The sequence below is a fragment of the Pseudorca crassidens genome, chromosome 20 (assembly GCF_039906515.1).
Source record: "Pseudorca crassidens isolate mPseCra1 chromosome 20, mPseCra1.hap1, whole genome shotgun sequence".
Lineage (NCBI taxonomy): Eukaryota > Metazoa > Chordata > Mammalia > Artiodactyla > Delphinidae > Pseudorca > Pseudorca crassidens.
This window is the reverse complement of record NC_090315.1, coordinates 60,423,777-60,450,972: the sequence shown is the minus strand read 5'-3', so window position 1 is coordinate 60,450,972 and position 27,196 is coordinate 60,423,777. Positions and strand designations below refer to the sequence as shown.

The following is a 27,196-nucleotide window of genomic DNA, read 5'->3' as shown; positions in this document are numbered from 1 at the left end:
CCGTCACCCCCACCCCCGCCCACCTGTGGTCACATGTGAAGTGCTGGCCTGGGTCAGCAGGGTCCCTGCTGTCTGTTCTGACTGCGAAGGTGAAAGTGACACCAAGGTGGGCCCCTGGCTGCTGGCAAAGGTCTGGAGCAGCCTGAAGGGTAACGTCTAGGACTCTCCTGGGACAGGCGTCCTGTAAGCTTCCCCAGAGACCCCACAGGGAGGTGTAGTAAGACAAGACAGAAAGCAAGAACCAAGCTCCAAACACATACGGTGCAGTCTGTATCTTGTTCCCGGGTTTCCTTCCTGTGAGTTAAACTCAGGAGAAGCTCATCCTGACAGCTTTCCCAGGGGTTCGTTAGAGTGGGAAGAGGTTGGTACCACTCGGCTGGGCTCCCTCCTCTCTGTTTGCCCTGCCTGCAAGTGTGGCCCTGTGGGGTGAGAGATGCCCGGCTGAGCCACCGAATGGCTGAGTAGCCTGGCAAACCTTCTTGTGTCTGCGGACCTCAGCATCCTCGGCTGTGATGTGGGACTGACTGCCATCTTGTCGCCACATGACAACCGTTGTGGGCATTTAAGTGAAATCCACGGTGCTCCAAGAGGTTGGTGCGTGGCAGATGTCTGCTTAATGCCTTTTCTTCCAAGTGGTTAATAAATCTGCAAGAATAAATACGAAATGAACTTGGGAGAGTGCACTGGCCCCTCTGTGCTCTGGAACACACTGGGCCCCACACCACAGGGGTTCCTCTTGTTGTGTTCTAGAACACACTCTCTCTGCATGCTGGAGTGCACCTTCCTGGTCCTCTAGAATGCAGTCATTGGGCTCTAGAACGGTGGTTCTCCATCAGGGGTCTTCCTGCACAGTGCTTGGCGTTCTGCAGTGGTGGCGAGGGGTCGTCTCAGAGGGGATGGGGGAATGGGCAAGCAGGCTGAAGGTTTCTTGCCCCCGATAGAGCAGCTCTGTTTTAAAGATCTGTTTCATACCCTGGGAGAGATAATTATTGGAAGAAAGTGGCTCACTCCTGGGTTATGGACTGAGGCTGCAGGGTTAACAGGTTTTATGAGCACCAAGTCATGGAAGTTCAAAAATAAACAAGTTACAGGGACTAAGGTTACTGTAGGGGGTGAAATAGGGCAGGGAAAGTGGAAATCGAGTCCAGTTTTCACCCAGCCTAGAGCTGACAAGGGCTACAGAAATTCACTGTGTGTGAGCTTGGACTTTGTAGCCAGGATCCACTGGAATTAAATACTTCTGAACTCTATTATATTGTAAGACGTGGATTGGATTATGAAACTATTCCTCAGGATTGCTCCATTTGGAAGAAAAAGGGAGTTTGAAATTGATGGAACTTAAGGCAAAAATGCAAGAATTCTGGCACAAATGTATCCTTATAAAATCGTTTCTGGGTGTTCCAGCCCAGGAATCATCTCTTATCACCTAATGGTTTGGGGGTCACTCTTCACCGACAGGCACATATGGTATTTTGGGGGTTTCCGTAGGACAGAGAGCCCTCACATTTGCTTCTTGGTGCTATAAAGTATCCGTTTACAAGGTTAGTTCTTGGAGGAAACACTGAGAAAGTCTTTGCTGGGTGCTAATGTGTCCTTAACAGCTGTCAAACACATGATAATTTCTCCTTTGCAACACAGAGCAAGCCTCAGCTCAGAGTCATAAGAGGGCAGTTGTAGCTAACATTTTTCATTGTATTTGTATGTCCTTATTTTTTAAGGAAAAAATGATACTAGTGTTTCATTTATGGCAGGGGTTTTATTTTCCTCTTAAATAATCAATTAAGCAAAATGTGAGTCTGTTTAGAGAAACAATCAAGTTGACTCAGGCAAGAATCACTGATGGATGCTAAAGCCACAAGTGAGTTTGTTGGGAACAAGGCATCAGCACTGCTCAGCCCTTGTCCCTGCAGATTACTTTAATTACAGAGGAAAGGAAAGGTGCATTTACAGTGGGGAACCCTGGGGGACCCCACCTTTACCAAGCCAGCATCATTAATGGGACACAAATGACATCATGGGCCCCTGATATGACGCCCTGAGGACTCAACGTCACTGCTGGGGTATTCCTGCGCAAAACACATAATCTGAATCTAACAGTGAGGTACCATCAGACTAACCCAAATTGAGGGAAATTCTACAAGACAACTGGCCTGTGCCCTCCCAAAATGCCAGTGTCGGGAGAAAAGACTGAGGGATGTCCCAGATTTAAGGAGACTGAAGTGATGGGGCAACTAATGCTGCGTAATTGGGACTAGTGTGGAAGTTTGACCTCGAGCTGTGTATCTGATGACAGCAGGGGCCTAGTGATGGCCTTCCTGAGCTGCATCGTTGTGTCATGGTTCTGTGAGAGAACGGTGTGGTTTTTAGGAGAGACACATTCAAGTGTGTCCACTCTCAAAAGGTTCTGCAACAATGACAGTAATGTCTGTGACTGTTAGTGTGTGTGTGACAGAGGAGGGGTGAGTCTAGGGGAAAGGCAGACAGTTGTTCACTTCACTAGCAATTTTTCTGTAGGTTTGACATTTTTCAAAATGAAATCTTTTTTTTTTTTTTTTCCGGTACGCGGGCCTCACTGTTGTGGCCTCTCCTGTTGCGGAGAACAGGCTGCGGACACGCAGGCTCAGCGGCCATGGCTCACGGGCCCAGCCGCTCCGTGGCATGTGGGATCCTCCCGGACCGGGGCACAAACCCGTGTCCCCTGCATCGGCAGGCGGACTCTCAACCACTGCGCCACCAGGGAAGCCCCCAAAATCAAATTTTTTAAAAAAGAAAAAATAGCTGGTAATTAGTGAAGGTGTGACACGCAGGTGTGAGGTGGTTACAGCATTCCTCAGGCTGAGGTTTGGGGGAAAAGGAATGAACAGACCTCTTAGGAGTCCCCGGCTTTCATGTCCAAGGGTGCCATGCACACCAGCAAATAAACTGCACCCGTATATTCCACCAAATAGAGCACATTTATAATTTAGCTAGAAAACAAAACAAACCATGAGATGCAGCAAGTATCATACAGGGGCCTATAAACATGCAGGTTCCTCTCGTAAACAGTGCATGGAAACACATCTTGACCTCCTCCTTCACCAAATGCTCTTGCAACTTAAAAATCACTCTGACCCAATTCTTTTCCCCACCCCGCGGTCTCTGGCGAGGTTACTCGTGAGTTCTGTTCGGCCCTTGCTGTCTTGCAGTCAGAGCCTCTCCAGGTGCTCACTGTCCTGCTGGCTGCCTAATTGTTATTTCTCCAGCAGAATGAACAGCACCCCCCGCCCCCCCCTCAGACGTCTGTTTAGTTTCCAAGGGGTTCCTGGTGAAAGGCAGAGAGCCTGGCCACAGCGTGCAACCTGAGACAGCCGAGCAGCCCCAGAGCAGACAAAAAGTGTGCTGTGGGCCCCGGGACGCAGCCCAAACACAATATCCTCGGCAGTGAGCACCCACAAGTGATGGTCTTCTCTGCTCCCCAGTCCGGCAGCGAGACCAGCCCACCCCAGGGCACGCCACCAGGTTGCATGTGGCTCCCAGGACCTGCCACATATTTGGAGATGCCTTAGGAAGAGGTCCTGGTTACCAGGGATACAGACCTGGGAGGGCTGGGATCCGCACCAGAATCCCTCTCTCCGTTGCACCAAGCTCTGCTCTTCCTTCGTCGCCCTTGGACCCCAGCCCCCAGCCCTTCTTCAGTGGGGAGGCTTGCTGAGTAGCCAGGTGTGGGGGCTGCTTGGGAAGTCAGCTTCCACTGTATTTGGGGCAAGGGCATGCCCTGCACCTGCTTCCCTGCTGTATCTGACAAATGTGGGGGACGCTAGGATCGGAGGGGTCTGCATCCAGGAGGATGACTTCTGTTTCTCAGTTGAGTTTACCAAGGAAAATGGGCTTGGGGTTTTTCTAGGATCAGCTTAGCCACTTGCTCCGTGCCTTTACACAAGCTGCCTGCTCTCTTTGGCCTCTGTAAACTAGGGGGTTGAACTGAACTGGTGGCCTGGCCCACTGTGTCCCATGGAACAGGGGGAGGTTATACGATGAAATATCACACCCCCATCATGGGCTGTTATAGGACAGCTCTTGTTCCCCTGGATACATGGAGGCTTTCTAGGAGTTGCTTGAATATGGATAGTTTTAAGGGAGTCAACTTCTGTAGACTCGAACTTGCCTGCCTTCCTCTTGTGGTATGTGAGAATTCTGAACAATTGGTTACATTCCTGAGACATTTAATACATACTGAAACATTGTTTTTATGTTTAGAGTCAGATGGACTCAGATAATTATGAATAGGATTTTAAAATTCATGACTATCCAGGGTACATTTGAAAATCCTGCAGGACACAAGACAGTTTACCACTGCAGGCTGCTAAATTTGGGGGTAATTTGTTTTGCAGCAGTAAGAGCTAAGACACATGCCATGAGATGATTCTAAAGCAGAAGCTTATCAAAATAATTGGATGCTTTTGGATGCCCTTTACTAGGTGCGTAAAATGAAGCTTGGGAGGCCAGGGAACCAGCGAGTTGTGAAACCCATTTCTTCTATTTTGCCTAGCTTTACTGAGATATAATTGACACATAACACTACGTCCGTTTAAGGTGTCCCACGTGATGATCTGATACGTGTGTATATTATGAAATGATCACCACAGCAAGGTTGGTTAACTCCATCACGTCGCATAGCTACCATTCTTTTGTGTGTGTGGAGAGAACATTTAAGGTCTACTCTCTCAGCAGCTTTAGAGCATACAGGGCAGTGTTGTTAGCTGGTCACCATGCTGTGCATTAGCTCCCAGAACTTGCCCATCTTCTTAATGGAAGTTTGTGCCCTTTGACCAATATCTCCCCATTTCTTGCACCCCCAGCTGCTGGCACCACCATCTACTCTCATTTGGCAAAACCCACTTCTAACACTGGGGAATCCAGCGCCCTGAGGGAGATACTATTTCCACACATCTCAAGCATTTCACCACAAAACAGAGCTGCTGCGGCTTATGACAGGGCCCCAGGCTGAGTCCAATCAAACCCAATGTTCCAATCAGGTTTAATAGGCGGGAAAAATGAGCGCTCCCTAAGATTGGGAGGGAGGATACTTTGTCAGTAATAATAAGCTGTCGACAGACAGGATGCTGCACAGGACACGCCTGATGGGAACCACATGTGTTCTCAGGGACTGTCTCCAAAGTGCCTGGGCCATTTGTGTGTCTGCTGCCCCTGGGAGCCCAGGTGCTGGGGACTTTGCCATCCTGTGTGCTGGTGGGATTTGCCATTTTCCTTACACATGTAGTGCCAGGCAGGCCAGAACAGAGCCTCATGCAGAGATGGTGAGCATCGTTCCATGGCCCTTCTACGTGGTGCCGGGCCACATTCCAAGGCAGGGGACCTCCCTGGGAGAGCAGACGTTTTGGAAGGAGCCTGGCTTAACCCTGTGCCTGTCAAAAGCCTAGCCTGAGGTGAGAGCTGGTCAAGAGACAATCCTGATGTGGATGTGGAAAGATCGGAACCCTCACACATTGGTGGTGGGGATGTGAAAGGGTGCAGCTGCTGTGCGTTCAGTAGGTTCAACATAAGAGTTACCCTCTGACCCAGCAATTCCACTCCTGGGTTTATACCCAAGAGAAATGAAAACAGGTGTTCAAACAAAAACTTGTACACAAATGTTCGTAGCAGCATTATTCACAATAGGTAAAAGGTGGAAACAATCCAAATGTCCATTGACAGTTGAATGGATAAACAAATATGGCGTTTTGATGCAGGAGTATTATTCAGTCTTAAAAAGGAAGGAAGCACTGATGCATGGTACAATGTGGCTGAACCTCGAAAACATTGTGCTAAGTTAAAAAAAGAGCCAGTCACAAAAGGCCCTTATTGTAGGAAATGTCCAGAATAGGTAAACCCGTAGAGCCAGAAAGCAGATTAGTGGTTGCCAAGGGCTGGGAAGAAGAATGGGGGTGACTGCCAGCAGGTGCAGGTTTCCTTTTAGGTAATGAAATGATCTGAACTAGATACTGGTGACTTAGTACATTATGAATGTACTAAATGACACTAATGGACAATTTTATGTTATGCGTATCTTACCAAATTGAAAAACAATCGAAAAGGAACAATTCTAATCACAGTGGGGACCGGGAAGGAGCATTTTCCACTCACAGATGCATGGTTTGGACTTGCTTGCCGTGGGCATCCTGTAGACATTTGCATCCCTTAGACTTAAAAGCAGAGTGTTGGAGGCACCCCAAGTGAGCAGAGAGAGTGAACCCTGATTACGCAGGTGCTACAGGCCAGGTGCGGGCGAGTGTTTACACACACTCTCTCTTTTATCCCACACAACTGCCCCAGAAGGAAGGTTCTATCTCATTCTCATCTTACACTGCGGAACCCAAGGCACGGAGAGGTAAAATAGCCCTCCCTGGGTCCCAGAGCCAGTGATATGCACAGCTGGGATTTGAACTGCAAGTCCACTCAACAAAGATCTGTTGATGTGTTACTGTTGTTGAGGACAGTGAGCGCTTGGCAAGGTCCAGGATTGGGGCTCCCAGAGCCCAGTGACTCTGGCAAGAAGACATCACCTTTGGGGCTACCAGAAACTCTTGCAGTTGTCATGCTAAGGAACTGCAGAAACCAGCTCTTCTTCCGTGAGATGAAAGGCCTGGATCTGAGAAAGCCAGAGACCAAGATGGGGGCAGTGGGACAAGGACAGGTTGGGGAGGGGAGGTGACCAGTCCTGCTCATTCATTCTCCCCACAGATCCAAGAGAAGGCACAGTCACTGTTCCTGTTCCGTAGGGTAGGAACAGAGGCTCAGAGAAGCAGCATCACTTGCCCAAGGTCCCACTGTTAGGTGGGAACATCTGCCCTTTGCACCCAAAATGTAACTCTCCCGACTCTGCCAGTGATATTTTGTGTCCTGTTTCCCCTACTAAACTAACGTATGCTCATGTGGAAAATATTGGGTTGGCCAAAAGTTTCCTTTGGTTTTTAAGTAAAAATAAAAGACACATTTTTCATTTTCACCAAGAACTTCATTGAACAGCGTATTCACCGTTTTGTTCCACTACCTTCTGCCATTTTACAGGCAACATCATAATTCCATCTTCCCAAAACTTTTTATCTTTTTGAGCAAAGAACTGTTCCAGGTACCTTTCCCAGTCTTCCAGGGAATTGAAATTTTTTCCATTAAGAGAATTTTGTAAAGACTGAAATAAATGGAAATCCGAAGGTGCAATATCTGGTGAATACGGGAGATGAATCAGAACTTCCCAGCCAAGCTGTAACAGTTTTTGCCTTGTCATTAAAGAAACATGCGGTCTTGCGTTATCCTCATGGAAGATTATGCGTTTTTCTGTTGACTAATTCTGGACGCTTTTCATTGAGTGCTGCTTTCAGTTGGTCCAGTTGGGAGCAGTACTTGTTCAAATTAATCATTTGCTTTTCCAGAAGGAGTTCATAATAGAGGACTCCCTTCCAATCCCACCACGTATACAACATCACCTTCTGTGAATGAAGACTGGCCTTTGGTGTGGTTGGTGGTGGTTCATTTCGCTTGCCCCGCGATCCCTTCCATTCCACATTATTGTACAGTATCCACTTTTCATCCCCCGTCACAATTTGTTTCAAACACGGAACGTTTTCGTTACGTTTCAGTAGAGAATCGCATGCGGAAATATGGCCAAGAGGGTTTTTTTCGCTTAACTTATGTGGAACCCGAACATCAAAGCGATTAACATAACCAAGCTGGTGCAAATGATTTTCAGCGCTTGATTGGGATATTTTGAGTATGTCGGCTCTCTCCCGCGTGGTATAACGTTGATTGTGTTCAATTAATGTCTCGATTTGATCACTATCAACTTAAACTGGTCTACCTGACCGTGGAGCATCGTCCAGCAAGAAATCTCCAGCATGAAACATCTCAAACCACTTTTGACACGTTCGAACAGTCACAGCGCCTTCTCCATACACTGCACAAATCTTTTTTTATGTTTCAGTTGTAGTTTTACCTTTTTTTGAAATAATAAAGCATAATAGGCCGAAAATGTTGCTTCTTTTCTTCCATCTTCAATATTAAAATGGCTACACAAAAGTTCACCACTTTTGATTTTTTTTTTTTTTAATGCACGCTGATATGACAGCTGTCACAATACAAGCTAACAAACTTGTTTCGAATGAAGTTAGAGACAACTAAGTGTTACTAGAGCCATCTTATGGAAAAAAAAAGAACAAACATTTTGGCCAACCCAATATAAAAATACAGAAAGAAAACCCCACATAGGATAAAATAGAAACCTTTCATAATGTTATCATCCAGAGAAATCTACCATTACCCTTTCGATATATTGCTATTTTTGTCTACGTTGATGCATAAACACACACATGCTTATATATCCTTCTAAAATTGGGATCATGCTAAATATACAGTTGTTTTATACTTTTTATTTAATATATTGCTTATGTTTTCTATTGATTCATTATGGGAAAACTGGATTTTTAATGTCTCCCATTTAATAATCTCCTGGAGTCTCGCATCATCTGGATCTTCCCGAATATAACTAACTATGGATCTGTAGGTGTTTTCCCAATTATTGTTCTTAAAATCAACATTGTTATGATGGTCCTTTAATATAAATGTTGTATTTGGCATATAGTAGGTACTCAATATTTATGAATTAATGAAGGATGGATGAATGAGTGGATTTCTTTAGGATAGGTCTTGGATATAGACTTATTTTGTCTAAAGTAGGTGGTCCACGCCTCTGGTTGGCCCATTTAGTCCCTATTTTCTCCTGATATGGTTAGTAATAGTGCTCTCTTTTACTCTCAGAAGTGTCCTGATTTGGATGATAAATTGTCAGGTCACCCTAATCAAATGGTAGGAATCTTTTTGACGTTCTTGATACACATTGCTGTATTGCTCTACAGATGTGTTGTACCGATTTACACCTAACCTGTGACCTATTCCTAAAAGAAGAGGAGGGCTTGATGAAAAATGATGATGAAAAATTTGGGAAATGGAATTAATCTTGTAAAAATGGAATTGGGTTCATAAAAATGGTATTAGATTTGTGAGATTCAGAAATGGCTTAAATTCACTTTCCCCCTAAGCTCTCATGTTCTTAGAATCCACCTTGGTCACATGTTGAGCTTAATTTTTGCTTATCAAGCATTTTAATAAAAATATACTCATTCTAAATGACTGTAGCCTTTTGATGGGAGCAGTCATGATCCTGAAGCTCTTTGGGTTTGAATCCCTACTCTGTCACTCACCACCAGCTATGAAACTTTGAACAAGTCCCATAACTGAGTTTCGATTTCTTCCTCTGCAAAGTGGAAATGGATGTTCCCTCATTTCAGAAAGTCATGAGGATTAGACATCAGTGTGCAAACCGGGAAAGCCAGTTTCACACTGACTCTACCCAAAGCCAGTCTTTGCCTAACCAGCCATTCACCCCACCTATTTAGCAGCAGCACCTGGTCCTTCCTAGTTTTCCACATGCATGCTGACTTTTCATTCTCATAACATTCCAACTTGCTTCCAGAGCCTGAAGGAGTTGCTCTCCCAGGTTAACTTGTTGGAGGACTAGTTAGGCACATGACAGTGGTAAATGGCTCCCTGCTTCAAAATGCATTTCACATGTAGTTTGTCACCCCTGAGTGAATCCCAGCCTTTCAGAGGGTTTGTCCAGCAAGTTAGGGCCAAGAGGACTGCCTGATTAAGAACTTGGTTGCCTAGGAAATTGTGGGTGTGGCATACCCTGTGATTGACTTATTCTGTAGTCAATTGATGTCATATTTAGAGATCTGTGGTAACCCCTATTTCCTCACCTTTACAGGACAGTAGTCCTGGGAAATGGAGTCTAGTCATGATCATCTGGAGATGTGAATTTTGAGATGATCCCTTGGCTGGCTTTCAGATGCTAGAGGGCAGGGCATTTGCTAAGGCCTGGGGTAGGGTCTGGGTGGTGGTTTTAGTGGGTGGGGAAGACTGGTGGACTCTCCTTCCCAGTCCAGGGAGGCAGAGGAAATACTCCAGGGGGATTTGACTCTTCCATGTTGGCTGCAGTCTCTTGTGTTTTGCTCTGTGTTGGCCCCAGGAGCCTTCATTATAGCTGAGCTGAATCAGGAGCTCTGAAGTCAAATGCAGGTCATGCCCAAGGGAGCAAACACATGTTCTTTTGGAAGGTTGTGTGTGCTGGCCTGCTAAGGGGCAGTTTCCTGGGACAGTTACACACAAGCTTATGTGCATCATAAGGTCTTCCTTTCTGATCACACTATCTGACCATAAGTGATGGCTTAACCACTTCTCATTGGCTTGACACGATCCCAGAGTGGGCCTGTGAGGTCAGCCATTGCTGAGTTACACAGACTTCCACAGCTCTTGACGTGACCATCTGCTGTCTCCTGGAAAACAGAATTTTTCTCATGTCTAAAGTTAAGAGTGACTAAGCCAGTGGCCAGAAGCATTTGCACTGGTAGGAAGAGGAAGGTGGCTCAGTCCACCTGGAAGTGGACTCAATACCCTCTTCCAACTGCTGAACCCATAGAACCTGGCCAGGCTCCAGGGCTCTCAGTAGAATCCCATCCTTTGGAACTTGGACTGGGGATGGAATTCAACTTGAAGCTGGCATGGAATACTTCCTGGGTCAGAGGGGAGGGCTTGAAGAGCCCAGAGTTAGGCATTTTGACAATTTAAATGAAATGAATTGAACCCTGACATAAATTTCTCTGGGATACCACGGCACCCCGAAACAAAAAGGAAGTGGACTGAGTGAGCACAGAGTGCATTTGGCTATAAGGAAAATGTTCTGAAACAACCTTTGGAATATTCTAGCAAGACCCAAATTGGGGCAGGTCAGAAGCAAGTCTGGACAGAATCCTCAGCTGTCTGATTTTCCCAGTTTCCGTTTGCCCTGAGTATAACCTGGCCAAGTTCTTCTCCTTTATAAGACAGCAAAAATTACCTTGGTGATTGGATGGGGGTAGGTAGCTTCTGCTTCGAAAGCTACTTGTGAAAACACAATTCCACTAAGTCTTTATGTTTCTAAAACCAAATAGGGAAACTATGGTGAGAGCATGTTCTCATCTCCCACTCCACTCCACAGTCACAATGTGCTGTATGTTTGTATCGTATGTAAGAGTAACATGCATAATAAGAGCAAAAACAGTATGAGGGAGGAATTGGGAGTGTAGTTTGTAAGATTCTTATACTACATGTAAATCCATGTAATATTATTTCAAGGTAAACTCTGATCAAATAAAGATATTTATTGCAAACCCTGGGGTAACTACTAAATTTTTAAAAAAAGATGTCTATACATGACCAGTTCTCTCACATTAAAAATAAACAAACATACATGATCAGCCCCACGTGATGCTCCATCTTGTCACCTGCTCACTCTCCTCTCCTTTCTGCTACGTGTCTCAGTAGTGTGGTCTGTACTTTCTGTTCTCATTCTCTAATCTTCTTTCATTTGTAATCTGGTTTCCACTTCCATTGTTCTCATCAAACAGCTTTTGCCAAAGTCACCAATGACCGTGACATAACTATATCCAGTTAGACATTTTCTGGACCTAACTTCAGACCATGGGCATCCTTTGCCACTGTCTGCCACATCATCCTTCTTGAAATACCCTGTTTCTCGGCTTCCATGGCACGCACTCCCTCTGTTGTCCTCCCAACTCTCTGGGTGCTTCTGCTCTGTTCTCTGTGCATGCTCACCCCCTCTATTTGACCATAAAATGTTTGGATTCCTCAGAATTCATTTCTAGGCCTATGTTACTCCGTACTTGACACTTTCTCCCTAAGCAAGCTCGTTCATGCCCATGGCTTTAATTGTTACCTTTCCCCAGAGAGCACAGATCTGTACATCCATCTTGGAACTCTGCTCTGAGCGTCGGTCCATATTCTGAACTGCCTAACTGATCTTCTCCTGTGGGTATCTCAAAGGCAGCTCGCATCTCAGCAGGTCCCCACAAAAAGTCATCATTTCTTTTCTAACCTAGTCTTCTTTGAAGGGTCTCTACCTCAGGAAATGCCACTTCTGCCACCACTCCCATCATCATTCATTCATTTAGAAAAATGTCGCTGGAGAACTTACTCTGTGTAAGAGACTGGAGATCTTCTACAGATGAACAATGGGCAAGGTCCCTGTTGTCATGGAGTTTGTACCCTAGTGGAGGAGACAAACATAAATCAAGCAAAGGAACAAACATAGCACACAATTTCAGGAGAGGGTAAATGCCATAAATAAAACCAAAGCTGGGTGAGGAGAGACTGATGGGTGGGTCAGTGGAGTGGCTGTATTAGATCGAGGTGACATTTGAACAAATACTTCAGTGACACCATGAGGCATGCAAAGGCCTGGAGGAAGAGATGAGAGGAGAGTGATGACAAAGTCAGCCAGAAACCTAGGAATTTTTCTTCACTCTTGGCTCTTCCCATGAAACGTTATCGTTATTAGCTCTTGAAACTCTCATTACTCTGCACCTTTGCTTCGGCCACCCTGGCCCAGAGCACACTCAGCTCTCTCTTAGTTTATGGTCCCAGCCGTCTCCCTGGTCTCCGCACATGCATCCTTCTCTCCCTTGAGATCCATTCTCCAGATGGTAACCAGAGTGATCTTTTCAAAATGCAAATCTCATCACGTTATCCCTCATCCTTCTTCCCTCTTTTTATTTTTTTACTGTGGTGGTTTTAAAACAAACGGGGGGATGTCATTTTCCTCCCTTTGAATATGGGCTGACCTTTGTGACAGCCTCTGTGAAAAGAATGTGGCAGAAATGATGACTTCTAAGCAGAAAATAGAAGAGGCAATACCGCTTCCATTGGGTTCTCTCTCCTGGGACCCTCAGGCTACGTGTGGGTGGTCTGACCGGCAGCCAGCCAGTCCGTTAGCTGACAGTTAGCTCTGAGCAGCAGACGTGTGGGCCTTCTGACGATGCCCGGCCCCCAGCCTTCCAGCCTGCCCACCTGGTGGGGGAGAGGAGCAGAGGTGAGCCCTGTTGAGCTTTGCCCAAATTGCACATTCATGAGCAAAATAATTGTTGTTGTTTTAAACCACTAAAGTTTGGGGTGGTTTGTTTCACAGTGAAACAGAATCAGAACATCACCTCATCAGTTAAAATATATATTTGTAATCTGGTCTCTTCTTCCACCAAATCCGAGTCTGATCATGCGTCATGCCCTACCCCTGTTACCCTTCGTCTCTTGCAGTCACCTGTCTAGCTTACAAATCCTGAACGATCCCGGCCCAGACCATCCTGTTACTAGCTCTTGTCCTACACCCCCTACTGGTGTCCTTTCCTCACTTCCCAGTTTGAGATGCTGTGGTTCCTCACGGTGGGCTCTCCCTTGCTCAGAGAGCTAATAAACCCAACTTGGTTGCCTGCAGCCACGTGTCTGGTGGGCTTGGGCTGGGGGCTTTAATGTGGTAATGTGCAAAATGGTTAATGTGGTAAGAGTCCCCGTGTTCTCTGCCCCATCTCCTTTCCAGCCACATCTCCAGCCGTCCTTGTGATGCCTTGCTTTGTTTCCATCACCCTGGTCTCTGCTGGTCCTCAGATCTGCCATGTCCCCTCCCTCCTGCCTCTGGAGCACACGTGGGCTCCGTGTCCATAACACGGCTTACGGTTTGAATAGTTACCATCTCCTTCGATTTGCCACTTTGATACCAGTTTGCTCCGCCAGCGTCGCTTCCCAGCAGGGAAGCCTCGTCCTGGATTTCTCCTTCAGGCTCGCAGCACCCCAGCCACTTGATTTCCTAACATTCATTACAGAGTAGCGTTACTTCTGTGTGGTGGTTCACTGATGTCTGTCTGTTACTGGACAGAGTTCCAGGAGGGCAGGCGATGGGTCTGCTTTTGCACACGGGTGTGTGGAGTAGTGAAACGGATGTGTGTGCTCCAACAAAGAGTCCAAAAGCCAGATGCGTGCCGGGGATGCTAACCGGACTACAGCTGAGCAGGTGCTTTTTAGCGAGGCTTCTCAGAGCCTCTGGCCCGCTGTGAAGCACCGAGAGCGTTGGAAGAAACAGCCCAAATTTAACTAAGCGTGGGATGTTTTATTTAAGGCCTAACAGTCGTATCTTGGGGAGTCTTGTTTGAGAAATGCTGACTTACGGCATAGTTTATTATTTTTCCTCTCCATGTGCACATGTACATTTATTCACAGGTCATGTACCCCGTGTGTGTGTGTGTGTGTGTGTGTGTGTGTGTGTGTGTTCTCCTCTTACAGTCCTGTTACCTGCAACTGTTTTGTTGAGGACAAATGGCCCAGGTGTGGCCAGAGCCAACTCATGGTTGGACTCATGGGTTAGGAGGCAGATGAAAGGGCCTCAGAAGATGAGCCCAACCCCTTCAAGTCCCCATGGGACAAGGGGTGCGTAAAACAGCTAAATGCATACCGGTCAACGTCACGTCCTATCCAGGAGCCCCGTAGTGGCCACTGGGACCCCCCACACGTGACCAGGCAGGGAACTGAGCCAAAACTAGTGCAAGGGCAACACGTGCTTCCTCTGAGCTCTGGCATGACCGAAATGTGAAGTGGGGCTGACTCAGACGGACACCGTCGGGAAGGTGGCAACCCCTTCGCTGGCCACCACGGGGGGTGGGGGACATCACCATCATGCAGGGGCTGCCGTGCTCATGCAGAGGCTGCAGGCTGGTGAAGGCACGAGACCTGGTGATGGTTCTGGAAAGTTGGAGCGCACATGCATTTGGACCTTGCGGCCCGACTGGGGGGCGTGCTGACTCTGAGGGGTTTTACCCGAGTCCGAGCAGGGGCTCAGCGCTGGGATGACGGGGTCTTTATCACCAGGGGGGTTGTGGTGGGGTGGGCACATCCCAAACATCGACCTGACACAAGCAGCGTGAGCAGCCCGGCCCGAGAGGGTACAGCATGCATGCGGCTTGTTCAGTGACTCAGGTGGCCGGCTGTTGAGTAGTTTGAGACAAGGAGTACAAGACCTGGGTGGGTTGGAAGGGTCAGAGGAATGTGTGCGAGAATGTTTGTCTGGCGAGCCTGCTTCCCTCATGTGAGTGGGGCTGGAGGTGGGGGCAGTGGAGAAACAGAAGTACCGCAAGTTAGGGGAGAGGCAAGGAAATGCTTATTCCTGTAAAAGGATGGGAGAAGAATGCAATAATCCAACGACACTAGGGAGGAGTCCTTTTATTGTTGATCACATTCATTTGGCTGATAATCTGAGGGGAAAGCATTCTTTGGGCAAAAGAAAATTTGATTCTCTGATGTCTGGCCCCTTGTCCTGCTGGGGCTGAAGCCCTGGGAGTGTCGATTCTGTCCACTCACACCTTCTGGGGTCACAGTGGTCACGGGCTTCCTCTGACAGTGTCAGCAGATGCGGGCAGCCCATCTGCCTCATCATTTAATAGGCAGAGTCCCAGCTCAGCCAGGGACCGGCGTCTCCCAGTGTGCTCCCCAGCAATTTGGATTTGATTCGATTGCGGTCCCATCCTCAATTTCTGGGCCTCGGATTTTCCATCTGTGAATTTACTTTCGATGCTGGGGTGCTTTTTGTTTTGTTTTGCTTTGCTTTTTATTTGTTTGTGGTGGTTATTTTTAGTCCCGTGGCTCTAGCAGGGGCCCTACCGTGTGAGGGACGGAACGGGACGCTGGGCCTGCTGCACTGTCTGCCAGCGCGGGCTGGTCTTTATCCTCAGGACCAGAGAAGCTTAAAACAAAGAGATCCCAGACCACAGCTGGCTCTGGCTTTGGCTCATGGGGACAGCGGTGTGCAGCTTGGATGTTATCCCCCGTGCACTCATCCAGAGCTCTAAGCTACTTTGTGCACAAATAGAGGGGCTGCATCGTTGTCTATAATTGCAAAAAGGGAGAAAGAAAAGCTGTAGGGAAGCGTGAATGTTCCATGGCAAGGGAAGGGTGGACTGGGTCCCGGTCGGGGCAGACAGTTGCCTCCAGCAGGAGGCCTGGGAGCATTCCTCAACCTAACCCAGAACCCTGCCTGGGCGCTGCAGGGGCAGGGGCAGGGACGGGGTCCTTCCTGAGGGGCCAGACACTGGCCCCTGCGAGGTCTGAGCTCTTCCCGTTGCTTCAGGGCAAAGTGCTTGGCTTTGCAGAGCCTCAGCGCCATGCACAAGGCGCATGGTTGTGCGGCCTTGATTGTCACCGATCACGTGGGAAATGAGTGTCGTTCAGGAGAAAAAGGCATCTGTTTTCCTCTAAGCTGTATTTATTTGTCTTTTCCTAATTTCCTTTATTTATTATCCAAGTAGTTAAAACATTAAACATTATGGATTGAAAAAGGGTTATCAGTAATCTTATCGTCTAAACATCACCAGAGTTTGACGTTTTGGTGCGTTAGCCTTTGTCTGAGCATTTGGATATTTTACAAAAGTGTGCATACATTTTGTGCAGTCAGCATTTTATTATACGAATGTTCCCATTGAAGACTGCTGGGTAGTCAGGATAAAAGCCCTGTGGGGTCAGTAGGACCATGCGGATGGGAGGTGTTGCCAAGACCCCAGGGCAAGAGCTGTGCTCATTGCTGAGGCCGCATGAAGGGAACCCTGAGCCTGGTGACATGGCCTTGCTGGGCCTCTCCTCCCCACCTGATGCTGGATTGCACGTCATACATGAGGACATGCAGACCAGGTGTGATGATCCCCATTTTGCAGATGAAAGAGCTGAGGCTCTGCAAGGCCAACACTTTGCCCCAAAGCAAGGGAAAGAGCTCACACACCCAAACCACGTGTTTCTGACCCAAGGTCTGTGTGCTCACCCCTGTCTTACTTTGTACAGCTTCTCGTCGGTGTGCTGGAAAGTTGTCCGTTCTCTGGTAGAAGTGTCCATGCAGAAGGGCAGCAACCTCCTGGGCAGCCAATTCCAGGCTGCTCAGGAGGGCTGACGCCAGGAGACGGCCCCAAAGGTACGCGCTACCCTCGGAGCTGGCTTTTCCTGTGTCTAGCCTTTGGCCCAACTGGGCCTGTTTTCATCAGTCTCCCCTGGCCCAACATTTCTCCTTGGGCTTCCTGTTTCCTAAAACAACTTTGATGGAGAAGTAAATGGAGTGAAATCTGCTTTCCTTCTCTCTTGGGTTTTCATAACCATGCTTAGTGAGAGGCAGCCCCTCACGTCACCTGGGTTGACACAGGTGGGTAGAGACGGCTTGGCTGTGGGCTGTGGATCCAGCTCAGCAACTTACTGGTGACACAGCTACTGTGACTCTGCTTTCTGATCTGCAGAATGGGTGTGCCAGCGGCGCCTCCCAGAAGTGCGCGGTGGAGCGTGTCAACATGTGTCAGGTTCTGAGCTCAGCCTGCTGGGAACACCCAATAAACGTCAGCTCTGACAATTACTGCTTGTTTATGGGTAGTACTAGCTGAAGTTTATTTTCAATGCCAACTAGCAGTTCAGAAGTGCCGTAAAAACCTCTGTGGTGCGGTCTAGAAAGTGACTCTGAGGAAGGATGGCGATGGGGAGATCAGGTGTGCCCGGGCACGCCTCCCCTCCCCGTCCTTGCCTGGTAACCCCCACCCCAATGCCCACAACCTTGCTGAATATTAAGGAGGCTCTTCTTTTCTGGATGTGTGTATTTCCTGCTAGAGATCCTCTATTCTCTCCACCCTCCCAACCCTATAGTATAATTTTAAGCGTGAGGGGCTTGGGCCAGGTTTAGAGGTTTGAAAACTGGCTCTGAGCTAACAAAGGGCAGGAAGGAGGCTGCGATCACATCACTGGGGCTGACGTCCCCAAACCCAGAGCTTGGAGTTCCTCGTCGCCCCCTTCCTTTGGGGGCCCCAGACATCGGGTCTGCTCCCCATGTTTCCGCCGGCTGGATTTAGGCGGCGCTGTGGGTTCACACTGCGTGTGAGTTGGCTCCAGGCAGAATGGAACCGGTGGTTTGGGTGTTCTGGGTGTCTCCCTCTGTGTGTGCATGGTGTTTGAAATCCTGGGGCCACCCTCGTAAAAAGCTCCTGCAGCGGAGCTGGAGGGCGGGAACCTGGGTTTGTGCTTTCACCACCTGGTGGCGCCACTGAGGCTGCAGGACGGAGCAACCGACATGCCAAGGCCTGAGTGTCAGGGCTGACAGCGGCGGGGGTGCAGGCCCGGTATAAATGGTGTAAATGCAGTGCCTGCCCTGCGTCCACGCTTACGTTGGCCGGGGCTACAGATGCCAGCTCCCAGGGAGGATGAGGGGGGAGGCCGAGTTTCTGGCTTACAGACACCCCTCATTCTGTCTCTGTTTCTTTCTGTCCCTGTGCTCCTTCCTCCCATCTCTCTCTCTCTGACTCACTATCTCTGTCTCTCCCCATCTTTGTCTCTCTCTCACAGGGACAAGGCCCATCTTTCCCTAGAGGTTGGCAGTGAGCTTCCCATCTTTCCTCCCACTGGGGCAGGAGGCTCTTCAGGTCAGCTTTCACCTCGGAGTCTACACCCCAGGGTGGCTTCTCCTGCGCAACCCGTGCCAGGTTTGTGGGCTCACAGGTGGGCTCAGAACCCTTCTCTTTGGCCTCAGAGGGCAGGGGCAGAATGACCGTGGTAATCCTGGTTGATGGGCTGACATTTGACTGTAAATTTAACAGCGATCACGTCACTGCACTCATAACCATGGGTCGTTAGTGTAAAAATAAAAAATAAATGAGAGTACTGTTCAAGTAACCTGGATTTATCACTGTCGCTACTGCAGAAGCATCAGGCCACCCCTGTCTGCAGAAACCAGTCTTGGAAAACGTCCTCCGAGACCGGACCCAACACAGGATGGCCTTGAATGGGGTGGGTGGAATAGCTGTGCGCTGGTAGGATTTTTGTTCTGTTTTGAACTTTCTACTTTCTGAACTTCTCTGCTTTCCCAGGAAATACCAAACGGGGAAGAGAGCAGTGAAGGAAAATTCCTTCTATCACTTTGGCAGCGAGGTTTCTTTTATTAGTAGACTTCATTTTTTAGAGTGGTTTTAGGTTTACAGAAGAACTGAGCAGAAAGGCCAGTCCCCATCTCCTTGCTACCCCGTCACCTCAGTTTCCCCTATTGCTAATGTCTTGCATGGGTGTGGTGCATTTGGTGCAGCTGATGGGGCAATATCAATATATCATTGTTAAGTCCGTAGTCGGTGCTGGACGTTCTGTGGATTTGGATAAGTGCGTGATGCCATGTACCCACCATTACAGCATCATCCGGAAGAGTTTCACTGCCCTAGAAATCCCCTGTAGCAATGAAATTTTAAAGCAACTTAACAAAGCCCAGAGCTATCCCACCCTTCAGAGCTGCACAAATACCCTAGGAACTGGGTAGCAGGAGCACGTGCGGATGAGATCCTGTTATCTGCACGCAGGAGGGCCGGGTGTGTGTTAGAGGCTTGCCCAGAGGCCGGAGCTGGGCCCAGCGAGGAGTGGACAGTGGTCGTACACATGCATAGTGGCAGTAGTGTGTGTATGTGTGTTATTAAAAAAAAGGAATGGCCATGGGGAGGTGTGGGCCGGCCCGCTGAGTAGGACCAGGAGGTGAGGTTTTGGGGTGGGGCTTGTTGATTCTGGCTGATGGAAAGTTTGCTGCCGACACGTTGCCCATGGGTGATGGTGCCGCGAGGCCGGCTCTGAGCCCGCACACCGAGTGGGGAATCGGGAGGAGGCATCTTTGCCTCCTCTGCACAGTCCTGCTGAAGCATCTGCTGCCGAAATGTTTCCTCCCTGTGCAGGGGCACTGTGTGAACACAGGCTGGCCAGCACCCTGTGCCTCTCTGTCCCACAGATAACAAAGCTCCCTTGCGTCCTGGGGGGGAGTGGTCGCCTGGACAGGCCCCTGGACAAAGCAGGCTCCAGGTCCACTGAGATGGCCCCGAGCGGCTCCAGGAGCACGAGAAGGCTGGGCTTGGGCTGGTCTCTGAGAAGGGACCCTCACAGCCCCCATGCCCAAGCTGAGGGTCCCTGGAGGCGTTTGTGGGTAAAATAGAGCCTGGCACGTCTGCCTGGGCTTGAACTACTCCGATTCGTTACTGCTCCCCTGTGAGGCAGCAGCCCTGACTCTGGGTGCGACGGCATTCCCGAGACCTCAGCCAGCGTCCGTTTCATTCTCCAAACCCCCTGTCTGCGCCTGAAGACCTTGCTTTGCCATTTTTCCTTCTCTCCCTCCCTGGCTTTGTCGTTAAACGTGATGAAAAAGTACTGACTTGTATTCATTCCCGGGACCGTGGAGACAACGCATCCCTGGATCTCCTAGGCTGCCGTGGCCAGTTGATAGCCAGTTGGCTGAAATCTGATGTTAGGAATGTGGGGTCTTTTTGGGAACTGCCCGTAGCTGCCAAAACGGTTCTAAATACATGAAAAGTAGGTTAACTTGCTACGCTCCTCGCGTTTATTCTTGCAGCTGAAATTTTCCTGACTTTTTTTCCCTTTCATTTTATTAGGTTAATAAAACTTGGTTTTCGAGCGTTTCACTGCCCCAGGAGGGCAGTGGGCCCCATGTCCAATTCATCAAGTGCCTAATGAGTGGCCTCGGAGGTCCTGGCCCACCCATTCCAGAAGCTCTCTCTGCCTCGTAAAGGTGAGGCCTATGGGCTGCACTGTATATTTTGTCTGTTGGTTTCCCAAATTCTCCTGCCAGCTCAACTGTCACTGTTCAGGATTTATATGAGGCCGACGGCACCACGGGGCAGCTCCCCTCCGCAGCAGAACCCCCCTCCTTTGCTCGTTCTTCACACACACCACACACTCTGTGCCATAAAACAACTTTTCTGCAATAAAATGAAATAGAAATGTGTCGATGCTAGCATTTTAGAACATTCCAGCCAAAGGGCTGTGGGAAATGCCTTCGTTTACATGAAGGAGGGAAGCTCTGTGAAACTAGGGGATAAAACAGTGTGAGAAAAGGCCTTTAGTAAGAAGAAATAGTCTGGCATTTAAAATAAATAAATTGAAAATAAAACGTGTACATGTGTGTGTGCGTGCAGTCACTGCATTCTTTATGCACATACGTTTCTGCTGTCCTGGTTTGTTTTCGGTGTTGCAGAGAAAGGGCAGGTGAGGGAGAAAAGTGGGTGTCGCTTGCCTTCTCGGCCCAGCGCCTGGGCTCTGTCTCCTTCTAGAACATTCTTCCTTTTCCTCCCCCTGCGGGCTCTTTTGCCTTCGCCAAGTTGTCGGGATCCTGCCAACTCCAGGCTTGGGCTGTGTCTGCCCCAACATGGATAGGAAGCTAGAATCTGAGCACCAAGAGCTCGAGGTACAGCTCAGGGCCCAGGAACTCGAGAGACGCGGTGAAGTTTGCGAGCATGGGGCCGGTCTCTGGGTCGTGGGGTCCCCGGGCCAGAGGCCTCCTGAATTTCCACACAGCAGCCTGGCCGGGTCTGGGTTCCTTCTCTCTGGTTTGATCCTGCAGAAATCGCCTGACCTTTAATTAAGCACCCCAGCGGGGTGTGTGCCATTGCTGACAAGTGACTCTACACGGCCTGTTGATTTTTTCTCCCCTTCCTTTCAGTGGCGTCTTGAGCACCAGAGGGAAGGAGCACGGAGGGAAGGTCATGCTTGCTCTGCAGGCAGTGAAAGGGAGAGGGAACGCCGGCTCAGAGGGTTCTCTGTGATGCCCTCTGCATTTTATCACCCACCGGGCCCTGAAGCCAGGGCACAGACCCTGTCCAAACAGTTGGCTGGGGTTTAATACCTGAGATGTGGAGACGTGAGATGTCTCCCAGGCTGTGGGGCAGAGGCGAGGATGGCTGTCCCTCTTCTGCAGACTTTCCGTGGAGGAAGAGGATTCTGGAAGGTCTCTGAGACCAAGGGGGGCATCCATGGCCGGCCCACCCACGGGTAGACTGGCACCAGCTAGCACCTCCGTCCTCCCACATGGGGAAGACACAGTGCAGATTGCGTAGCTCTCAGCAGGGACCTCCAAGTGTCCACACGCCCCAGAATTTTCGCCCCAGTCTTGCACAGCCCTGTATGTTCCCATTGGGCTGAAGGATTTCATGGCGTGTGGGTCAGTGGCTTAGAGTTCCCACATGGGAGGCCACGAGCAGCCGTTCTGATTGGGACTTCGGGGTGGGGGGCGGGGTGGGTAGGTCCAGTTCAACCCTGTGAAGACCCTCAACCCAGGACTGGCCTTTCTCAGTTGGCCCCCGTTCCACCCCAAGGCGGCTGGAGTACCACTGTCGTGCAGGATTTCCCACGAGGAGCTGGCCTTCTCCCCTGCACACCCCTCTTACCGGGCGTTCATTGTGCATTAGATTATCTTCTGAAAATATACTTTGAAGAGTTTTTGTTTTGTTTTGTTTTTCCTACTTGACTCTCTTGAATCAAGTAGGCCATTTATCTTTTAGGCAGAAGAATTTCAACAGTTACACTGCACACTTGCTGGAGGATCGCAGGCTCAAAGCAGAGAGGTAGTTTAAAAATTGTTTTCATCATGGGTTTATTCTTGTCTTAGCTCCCCCCTCAACTTTGCAGCTTTCCTCCCCTCCAACTAATCCTCCGGACTGCGGCCCACCCCCACCCCCCATGGATCCAGCCCACCTTGAGCTACTCAAACTGAAAGAAGCATTCATGCCCAGGCCATCTGTTTGTTTAAACTCACCCCGTGTTAGTCCACGTTAAATGCAACAGAATGGAGAAAAATGTAATTCTCTGTCGGCTTTTGATCAAAGAGAGGAGTTTTTTTAAAAAAAATCAAGATGGATTTCTGAAGGACAATGTTATACACATTCCGTGTGTTTCTGAGCTTCAGTGTTTAGTTGAGTCGGGGGGAAATTTTTTTTTTCCCCTTTTGATCCCAGGGAGAAAACACTCGCACAAACACATCTCAGTGCCACAAACAGTGTGAGACAGGCACTTTTCTGTAGACTCCCCAGCTGTAAAGTGGAAGGGGACTGCCTTTAACTTATCAACAGAGCAAGAGAATTTGAAATACGGCTCAACTGCTATATATGCAAACGCTTTCTAGCTTCTGTGGGAATTCAGGGCGAAGTCACTCTTGTCTGGGCAAATTCAGGACCCAGGATGCTCAATACCCCCACCCCCCAACCGGCTCAGAAACATGCAGATCCACGCTCACTCCATGATCTGATTTTCACGACCAATCATTAAATGTACATTTCTCCCCTCACTCCCTCAGCTTCAGAGCAAATGCAAATAAAAAGTGCTTAAAATGGTTAACATTTCCTGTCACTGAAGGCATTCGTTAGGGGCGGGGGTCGCTGAGTTTTAAAGTGTATTTTCATAGGAAAACTCATTTCAGATCTGCGGCAGGAACTCAGACTGTTTCACACAGTGAATCTCAGGGTTTGCGATAAGCCTGCGTCCATTGCAGGCGGTCGAATGATCCTTTATATTATGCGGGTGCAGGAGAGCAAATATCCAAATTTGAACTGAGATTAACCTGGGGCCCAGCTCAGGTCACAGGAAAAAATTGTAACATGTCTTCTTTCCCCACCCTCCCCTCTGCTCACTTTCTTTTCCTTTATTGGAGAAAAAAACAAATTTGGTACTTTAATCTGTTGTGTTTCCTCTATTGATTGTTTAGCTAGTGATTTTGCCAGCTTCCTGGATGTGCATTCTGGTTCTGCACAAAGAGCCACATTCCTTCTGGAATCGGGACCAGGACACAGAGAGACAGCAGCAGTCACTGGAAACTGTGAGTACTCCAGTCTCTCCTGTGGCTCTGACCCCGCTCGTCCCGTCCCGTCCCGTCCCGCTGACCCTTTCTTTCTCTACCAGTGAGCTTTCTGCGGGGCTCCTAGGCTGAACTCACTCTGTCAGCCCTCAGCACCATTCTCAACTTTTAGGAAAAGAGACCCTACAATTTCTACACAAACATCGGGTAGGAAGGGGAGGGGGAGTATGCTTACCTATTGCAGTGACTTCAATTTTCATTTTAAGGCTCCGAAAGATGGAGAAAGTAAACAGAAGCAGGCTGGTTTATTTCAGGGGCTAACAGGGAGTCCCTACTGAATTTACCTAATAAAATGAATTTTTAAAATTTTCATTTTCTCATTTCATTCCAGCAGAAAATGAGTTTGCCTTTATAATGTCCAGATCTTTCAAACTCTATTGAGTGAGAAATTAAGTTACAAAATGTAAATACTTTGGTATATATATATATATATATATATATGTGAAATGAATACATATATGAAATGAAGTAATCTGTGACTGTAATACCACTTAAAGCCTGACTTTAAGGCTCCTAGGACACTTAAAAATTTTTTTATGATGTGTAATAAAGAAAAATAAAATTCAGTAGAAATGTTTCTCTTTTAAAATGGGTGAATTGTGATACTTAATAAATTTAATTGTAATTTTCATTTAACATGTTATCTATTTACCAAATTTTTTTTCTGAACATCTTGTCAAGTGTTGGGAGGGTTGTAAAGAAAACATATGTTAATATTCTGGGCCACAATTGACTTCTTTCCTTTCCTCTGTGAAACTATTCCAAGGAGTATGGGAAATTGTAAAACAATGTAGTTCTCTCATGAAAAGAATACCCTGACTTTAATTACCAAGAGAAAGCAATTAATGCTCAAATTTCAAGGCCAATCCAGTGATCAGTTAGGAGCAGGAAGAAGGGGGGAAAGCAGGACTGTTACTTGCATAAGAAAATCCAGAAATCGACATCATGCAGATGTATAATTGGAATGTGATTGTATTTATAAGGAAAAGTTATATAAACTTCAAAAATGGTAGTTGTTTTGCTTAAGTGCCTGAAAAAAGAGTTTAGAATAATATTTGGGTTATCCCAGTTTTATGCTCTTGTGTTCCCAAAGCCTTGTTAGGTTAAAGAACTCCAAAGGAGAGAGAGAGAGTGTGTGTGAATGTGTGTGTGTGTGTGTGTGTGTGTGTGCCTCCCCCGTGTCCCCAACCCCCAGGAAGTGTGCAGAGAAAAAGGTGGGAGCTGACTAGTGACCAAAAAAAAAAACACCTCTCGCTTCAGAAATTCATAACTAATATAAAAACTCTTAGAAATTAAAAATAGCAATTGTCTTACTTTTTTCACCTCCTCTCTGGGAGTTGTTGCAGGGGATGGGGTGATGGGGTAGAACCAGTTTTCAAAATTGCTGCAGACCAGTTTGTGCAAAAAGGGTATTTCCACTTTCCTGCACTTTTGATTAGAGTATTTTATTCTTGCTCTTCTGTTCCTGAAGCTATGGCATTGTACATCTTAAATATATTTTGTAAGCTTTCTAGTTTGGATTGCCGAAACAGAAACCTTCCCCTTCTTAGGGAGGTTCCCCTGCTGTCCAGTAGATGGCGATGTTACTTCTAGAGTGACCCACGGGTGGGGGTGGGGAAGATAGATACTGAGATTTACCCCCTTCACCTCTCCGGAGTGCATCCAGTGATCTCTAAAAGCAAGAAGAAAAACTTTTTTGAGCCCTGGCCTGAAACGTGCCAAGCCATCCAAGAGTATAAAAGTATTTAAGGCGACTGTTAACTACCAAGTGTCTCACCGTCCTGAAATGGTCTGAGACATCACCCAGCTAGAGTTCAACGAAATACTTTCTGGAAATGTTCAAAATAAAAATGGAAGACGCTTAGCAGCTTTTTCAAAATTTTATCTGTTGCCTGTCTATGTTTTATCACGTAAACGATATACTTACGATTCTCTGTTTGTAACATTCACGAAGAATATACGTGTTACAGTATTGCATGGAATCTTATATGCGTACAAATGGCCAATTAAAATCAGGAGTGTACAGATAATGATACCAGAGTCTCACCTTCTCAAAAAAGTATTTTCCTTCTGAAAGTGATGAATGTGTGTGGGCCTCCCACCCTGGGCATTGTATTTCGTTATATCAGCGCCTGCTAAATGGTATGGCCGGCTTTTTAAAGCTTTTAAACCTCCATCTCCCAGGAATGAAGCTCCTCCTCTCCAACTGGGAAAAGTTTCTACTTGATTTCAAAAACAAACAAACATTTTTCTATCCCCACCTCTTGCTAGAGAGAGTCTCAATAACCATGAGCACGTCGTTCAACATATTTAATGTTAAAATGATTTAAAAACATTTTTGGATAATTTCAATGTTTTGATTCTTCATGGGACAACACGATTCCTTAATTTGTTTTATGGAATAATTTGCTGTATCTTTTCTTTAATTTAAAAAGAAATAGGGTGCATGTTGACAATTATTTTAAACAAACTGGAATTCAACAACGGCAACAAAAAGATCTATTTCTTTTCCTAAAAATAATGTTATCATTTGTCCTTGGCCGGGAGATAGGCAGGAATTCATTTCACTCCAAATGTGAAATCCTATTTAAAGACATAGAAATATGTAAATGCAGCAGAGACCAATAACCCCATCATACTGGTAGTAATGAATCATGCGTTGCTCTCTAAAAATTTAATTGAGTGACATGCCAGCTTTTATACCTGTATGAATTTACAACTGAGCAAGTCACCGACTACTCATACCTCGAATCTAGGCATTGATAAAACGATTGCGCAAAAACCAGCTGTTTAAATAGACTGTGTTCCGCTTTAAAGATGTTTTACCCTTTGGGGAAAAAGTCGTCTAAGTACTGAGTGGCAGTGACCAGCGAACAATAGTTAGAATGAAAATAAAGCTTCCTGAAACTTAGTTTTAATTTTCTTGAGGAAGATACTAACCCATAAAAAATAAACATTGTTTATGGAGCCAGGTGTGTATCAAGTGAACCTCTGTAAAATGATATGGAGAAAATATGAATTTGTATGTCTCAAGTACTTTGGTTCGCCTGCAGAACAGAGGGAGCTATTTGATACATAGAAACTGAAAAATAAAATTAGTGATTCTGGAGAGAGGTCCAATTCAGATCTGTGCAGGCCCAGGGAGGCGACTGTATTATAATTCACACACAAAAAGCTGTGTCACTTAGCACCTTGGCTTAAGGGATAATTTAGTTACACCACCTATTAACGCTGACTTACGTTTCTGCTCCGGCCAGCCTTCTTACGATCTTGTTTATTCCCAGAAATCACATTTGTGACAGCTCCAATAGGCCATTCAACAGCGAACATTTTCTTGTTTGGTTGAACATATTTCAGGTTTCAGACACCCAACAAGGAAAAGCACTTTCAGACTTCGTGTAAATGAATAAATTTGTTCGGAGTGAGACTTTTTAGAAAATGAATTCAACAGCCTATTTGACCACTTTCAGCCTAAAATATTATGTTTCAGTTTGCCAACCAGGCTGATAGGACCTGAGCTGATGCAGAGACTATTGCCTCTTCTGGGCCTTCTTTTTTCTTTTTTTCTGGAAGAAAGTGGCCCTGGTACCATCTTTGCAC

At 47.3% G+C, this 27,196-nt stretch overlaps 2 long non-coding RNA genes across 2 annotated transcripts in view; both read left to right on the top strand.

Annotated features, from left to right (window-relative positions):
• Positions 1–20,474, top strand: part of LOC137214511 (uncharacterized) — a 107,179-nt gene extending 86,705 nt beyond the window's left edge. The window contains exons 3-4 of the long non-coding RNA XR_010938936.1: positions 18,274–18,410; positions 20,343–20,474. This is a non-coding gene — a long non-coding RNA (uncharacterized lncRNA). The remainder of the gene's footprint in view (positions 1–18,273; positions 18,411–20,342) is intronic.
• A 573-nt stretch (positions 20,475–21,047) lies between these two features.
• The window catches only part of LOC137214510 (uncharacterized), a 153,896-nt gene continuing 147,747 nt past the window's right edge, over positions 21,048–27,196 (top strand). The window contains exons 1-3 of the long non-coding RNA XR_010938935.1: positions 21,048–21,154; positions 22,248–22,310; positions 23,447–23,557. This is a non-coding gene — a long non-coding RNA (uncharacterized lncRNA). The remainder of the gene's footprint in view (positions 21,155–22,247; positions 22,311–23,446; positions 23,558–27,196) is intronic.